Source organism: Plectropomus leopardus, chromosome 8 (assembly GCF_008729295.1).
Source record: "Plectropomus leopardus isolate mb chromosome 8, YSFRI_Pleo_2.0, whole genome shotgun sequence".
NCBI lineage: Eukaryota > Metazoa > Chordata > Actinopteri > Perciformes > Serranidae > Plectropomus > Plectropomus leopardus.
Genome location: NC_056470.1, coordinates 10,246,358 through 10,256,781, shown reverse-complemented (window position 1 = coordinate 10,256,781; position 10,424 = coordinate 10,246,358).

The following is a 10,424-nucleotide window of genomic DNA, read 5'->3' as shown; positions in this document are numbered from 1 at the left end:
AGTTTAATGCTAAGTTCATGTTGCATTAGAGGGTGCGAAAAAATAGGGAAGCTCTCATGTTTTTTTAACCTGATTTGACTACATATACAAAAATGACTTTATATTACTGAAAAACTTAATGATAATCATTTCCAATGAGTTTTCCTATAACAACATCAGAAGTGACATATCAAAGCTGGAAAAACACCTCGCAGCTCCTAGTAATTATTGCAACGTGGATGTATTTTCTTGCATGTGCTATAAAGACCTAAAATGGCGCAGTCAACGTAAGGCTCAAATCTCTTTCCGACTTTCATGTCATTGGTCGGTTTTGTCTCTGCCTCTCCAGCCTTTTCAACTTTCTGTCAGGTGTTACATTTGCTCCTCCCCCTCAGGTTATAAGTACTAGACGTTGCAGCCAATGACAGACAGTTTTACAGGTCACACAGCATCACCAGCCAATGACTGATGAGTTCTTACTGGTGGGCATGGCACAAACTATGAGTCTCATAATTCCCTTTGTGTGTCCGTAAGCCTGTTAGAAAAGCAACATGAATCTTTACAGCTTTTTAGATGTGTTTCCATACCATCCATATGATTATTACATCCTGGGAGTATGTAAATAAATTCTTAGCTGTTCATAATTTAAGCTAAACTATTACCTAGAGACTGCCTGTATATTCGCTTTATATAACCTATTCGCGTCTTTTTTTAATAACGCTTGTTTCTTGAATGAAAGGAGAATGCAATGACAGACAAATAAAATGAGTACACAGTCAGGAAACGTGTCCACTTCTGTTGCAAATTAAAAAGAAGGCTTTGTACTCTCTGTCCTATTTGTTTCTTTGAGAAAAGCTGAATGTCAACAGCTGATCTGAACAAGTTCGCTGTGGCAATATGTAGCTCTCTCCCTTTTTAGACCACACCTGAGCATTTCTTCTGTACATAGGTCAATTTAGAGGCTGATTAAAAACAAAAAGTGGCAGCAAATGTGAAATAGGTAAAATGAGAAAATTTGATCCAAGTGGATTTTTAAAAAGGTGGGGGATTTTTTTTATTTATTTTTTTTTTGACCAATGTAGCTTGTAAAACGAGATATTATAACTGCCTCCTGTTTGTCATAGAAATCACAAATAAATGTTGGAATTTAGCATGGTTTGTTTTCTTGTCATTTTCTGCATACTAAGGTATGATAGCCATTGTTCTTCTTCCTTGTTTTCCTACCTTCTTCTGTCTTTGTGATAGCCGAGCACTTTTTGTGCAGCTCAACAAAAAAGTTATGAAAGGCTAAATGTGACTAAAGTGAGGGCAATGTGGAGAGAAAAATAACAGTTCATTGGGTCTCCTTGAAGCAATAGCTCAGGCCAGAGGCATTATGTTTTTAGGTTGTACGTCTGTACATCTGTCCAGTCCATTCTTGTGAACGCGATATCTTGAGAACGCCTCGAGGACATTTGTTCAGATTTGACTCAAACATTCACTTGGACTCAACGATGAGCTGATTAGAATTTGGTGGTCAAAAGTCAAGGTTACTGTGACCTTGCATCCATCTTGTTTTTGTGAACACAATATCTGAAGATGGCGTTGCGACAGTTTCCGCAGATTTGGCACAAACATCCACTGAGACTCAAGGATGAACTGATCAACTGGAGAACAAGAACAGCTACATCAGGATGCTGTTTGTTGACTTCAGCTCAGCATTCAACACGATCTCTCCCATGAAGCCGACTGGAGAAGTGGACGCACACCCCTGTCTACGTCAGTGGAGCTTATGTGGAGCACATGAACAGCTATAGGTTCCTTGGAATTACGATCACTGAAAACCTATCTTGGTCATCGCACATCACCACCCAGACTGAAAAACCTCTGCTTTCTACGGAAACTAAATTCCAGAGCTAGATCCTGGTTAACTTCTACAGAGCAGCAATAGAAAGCAAACCGACTGGAAACATCACCTGGCATGGTTTATGCCCAGAAGATCACTGGTTCCCATCTACAGAGCATCAGTATTTGGACTTTTTTGGCCTTTGTTTTCACTTTGTGTACTATGACACGCATCTACAAGCTATAATATGTCATTTTCAGCCATTTTCATGACATGTCAAAATTTCACATTTTTCGCATGCTATACTATGGCGTTGTTGGTCATTTTTTTGACGTGCTAATTTATGATGTTTTTGGCCATTTTTGACCTTTGTTTCCACTTTGACTACTGTGACACGTCTCTACAAGCTATGATAATTCATTTTCATCAATTTTTATGACATGTCAAAATTTGACATTTTTCGCATACTATACTATGGTTGGTCATTTTTTTGACGTGCTAAATTATGATGTTTGTGGCCTTTATAGGCCTTTGTTTCCACTTTGACGACAATGACACGTCTCTGCAAGGTATGATAATTCATTTTCAGCCATTTTTAAGACATGTCAAAATTTGACTTTTTTCGCATACTATACTATGGCGTTTTTTGTCATTTTTTTTGATGTGCTAAATAATCATGTTTTTGGCCGTTTTTGGCTTTTGTTTCCACTTTGTGTACTATGACACATCTCTACAAGGTATAATAATTCATTTTCAGCCATTTTCATGACATGTCAAAATTTGGCATTTTTTTCGCATACTATACTATGGCGTTCATTATTTCTGGATGAGGTAGTTCCCCAGGATGTCCAGACAGCAGACCATCCGACTGAACACCAGGACTCTGTGCCTGTCCGCCTTCAGTTTGGGCAGCAGCTTGTCAATCAGCACCAGCTTGGCCTTTGTTTCCACTTTGTTTACTAAGACACGTCTCTACAAGGTATAATAATTCATTTTCAGCCATTTTTATGACATGTCAAAATTTGACATTTTTGACCTACTATATTATGGCGTTTTCGTCATTTTTTGACATGCTGAATCATGATGTTTTTGGCCTTTTTTGGCCTTTGTTTCTACTTCGTATACAATGACACATCTTTACAAGCTACAATATGTCATTTTCAGCCATTTTTATAACATGGTGAAATTTGACATTTTTTGCATATGGCGTTTTTGGTCTTTTTTTTTTTTTTTGGTCATTGTTTTTACCTGCCAAATAATGATGTTTTTGGCCTTTTTTTCCGAACATGCTGACGTGTCTCTACAAGCTATAATTTGCGATTTTGTTTTTCTTTTCAGCTATCTTTTGGACATTTTAAAATTTGAGATTGTTCGACATGCTATACTATGTCATTTTCAACCATGTTTTTCAACATGCTATATTATGCAGTTTTTGGCCATTTTTTCTTCATGCTATTGTAACCAGAGGGAAGGTAGGTGGGATTCATACTCTACCTGGACTACCTGAGAATTTTATAAAATACAGATCCATCTGTAAGAAAGACAGAGACTTGGCTTCCAGTTCACATATTTGATCGTTTTATTTAACGTGCTTGGTTGTAAATAACTTCTAAAACCAGCATAAAAAGGTTTATAAAACCTTTATTTAAACAGCCTACAAAATATTTTTAAAAAACCAAACAATATTAAAATAGTTAAGATTCAAGCAATGAATTAGGAGGTTAAAAAGATTCCAGAATTTAAAAATCAGTTAAAAATGGACAAAAAAATGCTGCAAAGAGTTAAAACAATGTTGGCTCAACCTGGAAAACGTAGACTTTTTTTGACCATTTTTTAATATGCTATAGTATGGCGTGCTTCGGCATGCCATACTATGCCATTTTTGGATATTAAAAAAGTTGAGTTTTTCAGAACATTTTACGACATGCTATACCACGACGTGTTTCAACATGCATCCCAGTGATGTCTTTCAACGTCGAAAAGGTCAACTTTTTTGGACATGCTATACTACGGTGTGTTTAGACATGCTATACTATGACGTTTTCTTCAATAAGCAATCTGGCTGAGCTCAAATCCCACTGCAGGAGTCAAACTAAAGTATAGATTTAACTCCAGGGCTGTTTGATTATTGTTAATTCAGCCAACTCAGGATGTGGGATTACAGGAGGTTTAGATACTTAAGAACATCACGCAAACACACTTCTAACTTTGTTCAAACTTTCACTTGCTTTATCCTTTCTAGACTTTTGCCTCAAATTCTAACCCGCTTTAAGAGTTCAGTCCCTTGGTGAAATAACAAATGGATTTAGCTAACTGCAGAGTCAGACTCAGGAGGCACTGAAGTTTAAGATGTAGATCTGTGTGTGTGTGTGTGTGTGTGTGTGTGTGTGTGTGTGTGTGTGTGTGTGTGTGTGTGTGTGTGTGTGTGTGTATGTGCACGGTCTCAACCTAGCTAAAATAGGTCAGTGTTCGAGGAAGCTTGAAGGTCTAACATTAAAGCACAAAGCAGCCATTCAAGAACCAGCTGTATTCTTTAGTGTTTGTCCATCTATCTATCTAAAAGTAAGCATTTACATTTCAGCCTTGCATATTCAGTCCAGTAAAAGACCCTGATTAAAGAAAAAAAGCTTTATTTAACAAAAAACCCTATAAAATCATACTTTTTGCACAAGTATATTAGCCAATCTCAAAGGGAATGACAACAAGACGGAGGTATTTATTGCCATCACTGTCCAACAGGGAAGTTGTGGGATCTACTGTCATGCTCCAGGTACTGTATTATGTAAAGTTAAAAGACATAAAAACAACTCGAATGTGTGTGTGACTTACGGTTTAGTCCTATCAATTTACACCATATAGCCAAGAACACACCAAAAAGCACACATATAAACACATTCAAACACAGGAAACAGTCAGTGAGGCTCCAGTAATTAAAATTGAACACAAGGAGAGGAACTTAAACTCTTCACTTGTGACTAGTTGCACACATGGATACACACTCACCATCTCTCTCACACATACAGCTAGATGTTTGCCAAGAAATTTGGAAGGAAGTAAGGGAGTGACTTTCCTTTAACAAAACACTGAACAAACATTGTCAAGTCATTATTATCTTAAATAAAAACATACACAGCAAAGCCCATAATAAAAGACAGTAAAAAGTAACCATGAATATCTGCAACGAGGAAAGGAAAACACATCCCATATGAACTCCTTAACAGCAAGAAGACACTTACCTCCACTACTATCTGACCTTTCCTTGCTCTGTTCGCATGTCCCTGCTTCTTATTGCTCTCATAGATTAACTATCAGATAAGTAAATACACATGGGGGCCATTAAAAGGCTGTATTGACAGCATAGTTTCAATGTAGAGGGGTCAGTGAGTGCAAGAAAGCAAGAGAGGTAGACAGTGTGAAACCGGTGCAAAGCGTGACCATAGCCCAACGCAGTTCGTTACTGTTGCTACATCTGTCAAGACATGCAGTTAAGGGTAAGAATATTTCCTTCCACCTGACATGGAAAAGATAATGTATCGACAAAAGCAAAATGCAACTAAAAGAAGCATACTTAGCAAATAAACTATATGAAATAGATGGCTTGGACATGCACTCCACTAAAGGGACTAGAAAATAGCAACAGACAAAAACATCAGATATGTGTAGGACAACTAGACTGTTGAATAATACATGAAACAAAAATAAATGGTGTTATTACATCAATTTTTCGACTGTGTTTTCCACAGTTTGAGGTTTGACTGGCTCACTTTTAGCTACTTCATGTTATAGCACCCTTTTCTTCTGCATCTAATTGGAGAAGTTGTGCCACCAACTGTTTGTCATGATACACTGGGCTCCTATTATTCTCATAGCAATACTGAGTGGACATTAGGAACTTATGTCTTTTTCTGGATTTTAATTTGAGTGAATCCTAAAGGGGGGACTTAAACCCCAAACCTCCAGTCTGTAAGTCCAGTTCTCTACCAACTAAACTGGGTGGCTGATTTATCATAAAGTGACTCTCACAGACAAGTTATTAGACTTACTGACTGTACTGACCTTGGTCATACAAGGACAAACCATAAAGCAGGCAAGGATCATGTCCATTTTGTTGTAAAAATTTGTGGTATCAAATTCAGATACACAGAACCGTTGTGAATAGGACTTTCCTTTATATTAGCAGTGTATCTGATATTCTGATGGATGTTCAGACAGGACAGAAAGTTTGTTCCAATGTATTTTTTCAAGGTGTTGCTTGACTTAATGGACATATTAAAGCGCTACAAATCAGTCAGGTCGTATACAGCATATTTACTACACATATATGCACACAGTGTGTACAATGATGAACGTTCTACTAGTAAATCAAGTATTTCTAGACGTGTGCTAGCCCTACTGTTAATAAAAGTATAAGGTGTGCTGCATATAAACAGCATTGCGCAACAGAACTATAACCACCAATATAGCGAGCAACACCATGCTTATTATACAGTAAAGTTATACATTGTCTGAGCAAAAAATGGACAGGTTGACTACAAAAACTGTTTAGCCCACACATAGCCTGCTCAAGAAAACAGAACAGTCTGGACAAAATTTCAACTTGACTGGGACTGCTTGCAAGAGAGACACAAATTACACATCTATTACCTCACTTCTCCCTAAACTTGCATAACTTCCAACTTTTCTGAGCCCCACGTGATACCAAGGCAAATTGGACCTCTAGGACTACATACCTCTGAGTTAGTCCAGCATTAAATGCCCGTGAACAACCCTTCCATGTGCAATTTGCAGATAAAAGGAAACTTCAATGTGCATAAAAAGACCAAGTCCACTCCTGATGGTACAGCGCCCTCCTGTGGCAGAATCACGACAAAACGTTGTAGGAGTTAAAGGAAAAAATGAGCCAGAAGACTTTAACTTTAAAACAGTGAGACCAAACTATCAGTTAACACCCAGAACACGACAAGTTTACTGAGAGGTCGTGTAGTGATATAATGGTGCCTGTCACTGCATTAATGACAAAACTCAATTTATTCAAAGTGACGAAAATTAGCAGAACACAAACTAGCAGACATGAAGTCACCGCGCGCACGCGCGCGCGCACACACACACACACACACACACGTCAAATTACACAGCAATAAACACATCATTTGAATTTCTTCATTTCTTACCTTGCATTGTAGTTTGTAGTTTGTAGTTTCAGCCTATGGCGGGATTTTCCAGTAGAAGTTTTCCTAAAATCCTCCTGGCTCTTTCTTTTTGAACGGTTTTATCCTCATTGTTTGTCGCAGTTGTCGCTTCCTCTGCTGCTAATGGCGCTTTCAAACAGTCCGATTAGGCAGTAAAGGGGCCAATAACAGACGGAATGTGCTGTAATAGAGACTACATCATAACATTTTCTCTTCTAACAATGCTGCATCCATCCGCCTCAGCTCTCCACAGGCCCTCACCTAGCTCATTTACATTTTTTAATTAGGAGCACCTGCGCCAATATTATCACAGGAACAGGAGATGCTCCGCCTGCAGTGGCGCCGTTTGTTAACCCTGACTGTACATAGGCCTACATTTAAAAACTAGTTCTTTTTTATTTCTTTATTTCACTACATTAGGTCAACTTCTCCCACCTGGTCCTCCATGGGCCTGCTCACGTTCCCAATACTTAACATGAGACTACTGACTTTGATCTTTCCTATCAAGAACTACAACAATATGACACTAGAATAAGAGACCTTAAAGATAAAAGGCAATAAACCAATAACTGGGTTTTTAATACATTCTATATGAACCAACGATGCATTTCAGATTATTATTATTGGTATTAGTATTATTATATTCATTCTATGTATTTTTTTTATTCTTTATTTTCTCTTTGTGCTTTTTCTTTGCCATTCATTTCATTATTTTTCTCTCTACTTCAATACTGTCTTTTCTTTGTAAAAATATAGCGCTGACAGGACAGTTCAGTGTGTGAATACAGGCTAATGTTGATATTCCTATGTTTGTTCAATAAAGAATTTAAAAAGAAAAAAAACATATTAGGTTACTGATTGCATCCCAGTACTGGTGGTATTTGCTGGAAGTGTGCACATGGACTAGACTGGAAAAGAATTTAACAAAGACACAAAATAAGAGATTGAATTAAAATACAATGATGATCAAATTGATTTGTTGATATGACACAATAGTAAAACTAAGGCTAGTGGTCCTCTATCTGACTAAATATTGTCTTTAAAAAAAGGTAATAGCCTACTGTGCAGTGCAGGTGACCTGACTTAAAAGCTTAAAAAAAGATATGTGGGTGTGATGTGGGTGTTAACATGCAATGTTTTTTCTCTAAGCTTTGCAGTCCTATTTCACAGTTTTGCAGGTGGGTTTTTGCAGAGGATTGTCCTTACATCTATCATTTTGTCTCAGTGGATTCTATGGACCAGCCATTACTCTGCCTGAATTGCAAAGCTGGGAGCACTGACGACATGGAAATCAATGAAGAAGGAGAAATCTGTATGATGTAGTGTCCTGCAAGTTGAAACAGGTGAGATGCCACATAGGAAACAGCTCCTACTCAAATACTGGATGAATTTGAGAGTTCATGGAGATATTCCCCCATCCAAAAAGGTGCCCCCAGCCTGTTGAGAAAGAGAGAGAACACCAAAATTAGAGTTTGGTTTGAGGGCTAAGAGTGTATGGTGGAGGTGGGCAAGGAAAACGATGTTTGGTCCGCCTCAAGACCGACTGGAAACATCTGCAAAGCAGGATGCTGTAGAAGTTAAATACCTCCACAGGATGGCACTAGTGCAGTGCCAAGGACATCTGCTGCCTGTTGTCTCAGAAAAATGAAGACAAAGAAGTGTAAGACAAAAGTACCAGTTGCAAATTATTATGGACACCTAGTGAAAATGATGGATTTACCTTTCTTGGTTGTTACATGTGGAAGGAACATCGATGTGAAGACTATATCTTCTCTAATCATCAGGTTTGGATATATTTTCTCACAGTAGACAGCTGTTTAAACAACAAGCAGAAAGCTCACACACCTTGGGAAACTTCTTGGGAAGCTTTGCAAATGCCTCCAGCATGAATGAGACACACCACAACACGGCACATTAAGAGGATCACACAGCAGAAAATTCATTTTACTTTTGTAGATTCAGCAGTCTTTAGGTGTCACTTCACATTATCTCTCACCTGTGAGATCTAATCTGTTCAACCACAGTAGTCTACGAAGGTCATGGGCAGGACATTACTGAATTTTCACAATAGTATATGAACATTTATTAGGTCAACTTTCAATTAAAATGAGCAGGCCAAATTAAACATTAAAGATGGGTGTGTTCAAAGGATGTCAGGCAGTTTATTCTCCCATCTACTCTGTAACAGAATTCATCCTTGTCCGTCTCACCAGCCCAGTAACGTGAGAATTATCCATATTAGTTTAAACCAGAGCACATGATTTACATATAGGGTCAATGTGCAGTACAAACGCAGGGAGCACTGTGTCCTATACTGCATATATCTAAGCAGAATATAAGGGTGTTGAGGTGGTGCATTTTTCCATAAATGATAAATCACTAGCGATATTAGAGAGTGTGGGTCTACTCAGACCTCCTGAAACAACCAGGTAAAAGCTGAGTGGGTGACGATAGCTCAGCCTCGCACCAGTAAACATTCAGCCTTTGGAAACTGAGAAAATTGGCAGGCTTTCTTTCAAAAACACAGGAAAACAGACAGCAATGAGAAAATGAAGAAGGAATGACCCAAAAAGTAACACAAAAAAAGAGTAAAAAGTACAAAAAAAATACATAAAATGGGGGGAAAAAAAGGTAAAAAAAAAAAAAAAAAGAAAGAAAGAAAATGACCTGTGTCAGGTACTTGACATTTCTCACAAAAAGCTGAATGCTGAATGATGAGGCTGTCCTGCTGAATCAGCTGATAAGTAAGGCCAATTCTGCAAACATAATTAACAAACATAAAGCATTTTATTACAATCAACAAGAGGATAAATACACTACTGAAGACCAAATGAAACATCTGACAGTGGCAGATATCTTTTTTTAAGTCTTAATGAAAAAAAAAAACAAAACATAACTACAGCATTTTGATAAATCCATGTAAAACACTTACCTTATCTTTCAAGTTACATACTCTTTAAAATACGAGTCCTATAGATAACATGATTATGTACAAAATTTACATCACATCGTACCAACAAAATTATATCAATGACATTTTTACACTCAGTGCTGACAAAACAAGTTATTAAACCAAGCAAGCGCACAGTAAGTTTGACTTCATAATAATTTAAGATGAAATAATGATTATCAGTCAATCCATAGCATTTGGGAAACATTCATAAAACGAAAAGGACAGCCTGATGATAATGGTTGCTACATAAAGCTACTGGCTAACTGAGGTTGTTAAATAAACCAAGGCTGCTAAATAATTCTTGCTTGCTATGAAGGACATTTTAAAACACAGACAATTTCCATGTAAACAAAACTAATATTTTCTTTTTATGTGACAAAATGAACAGGAAGAACATGGAGAATCCCTTGAGGGTAAAAGGCGTCGTCGTTACAGCAGTGCGCTATATTGCACAAGCGAGTCAGCATTCAGGAGATAA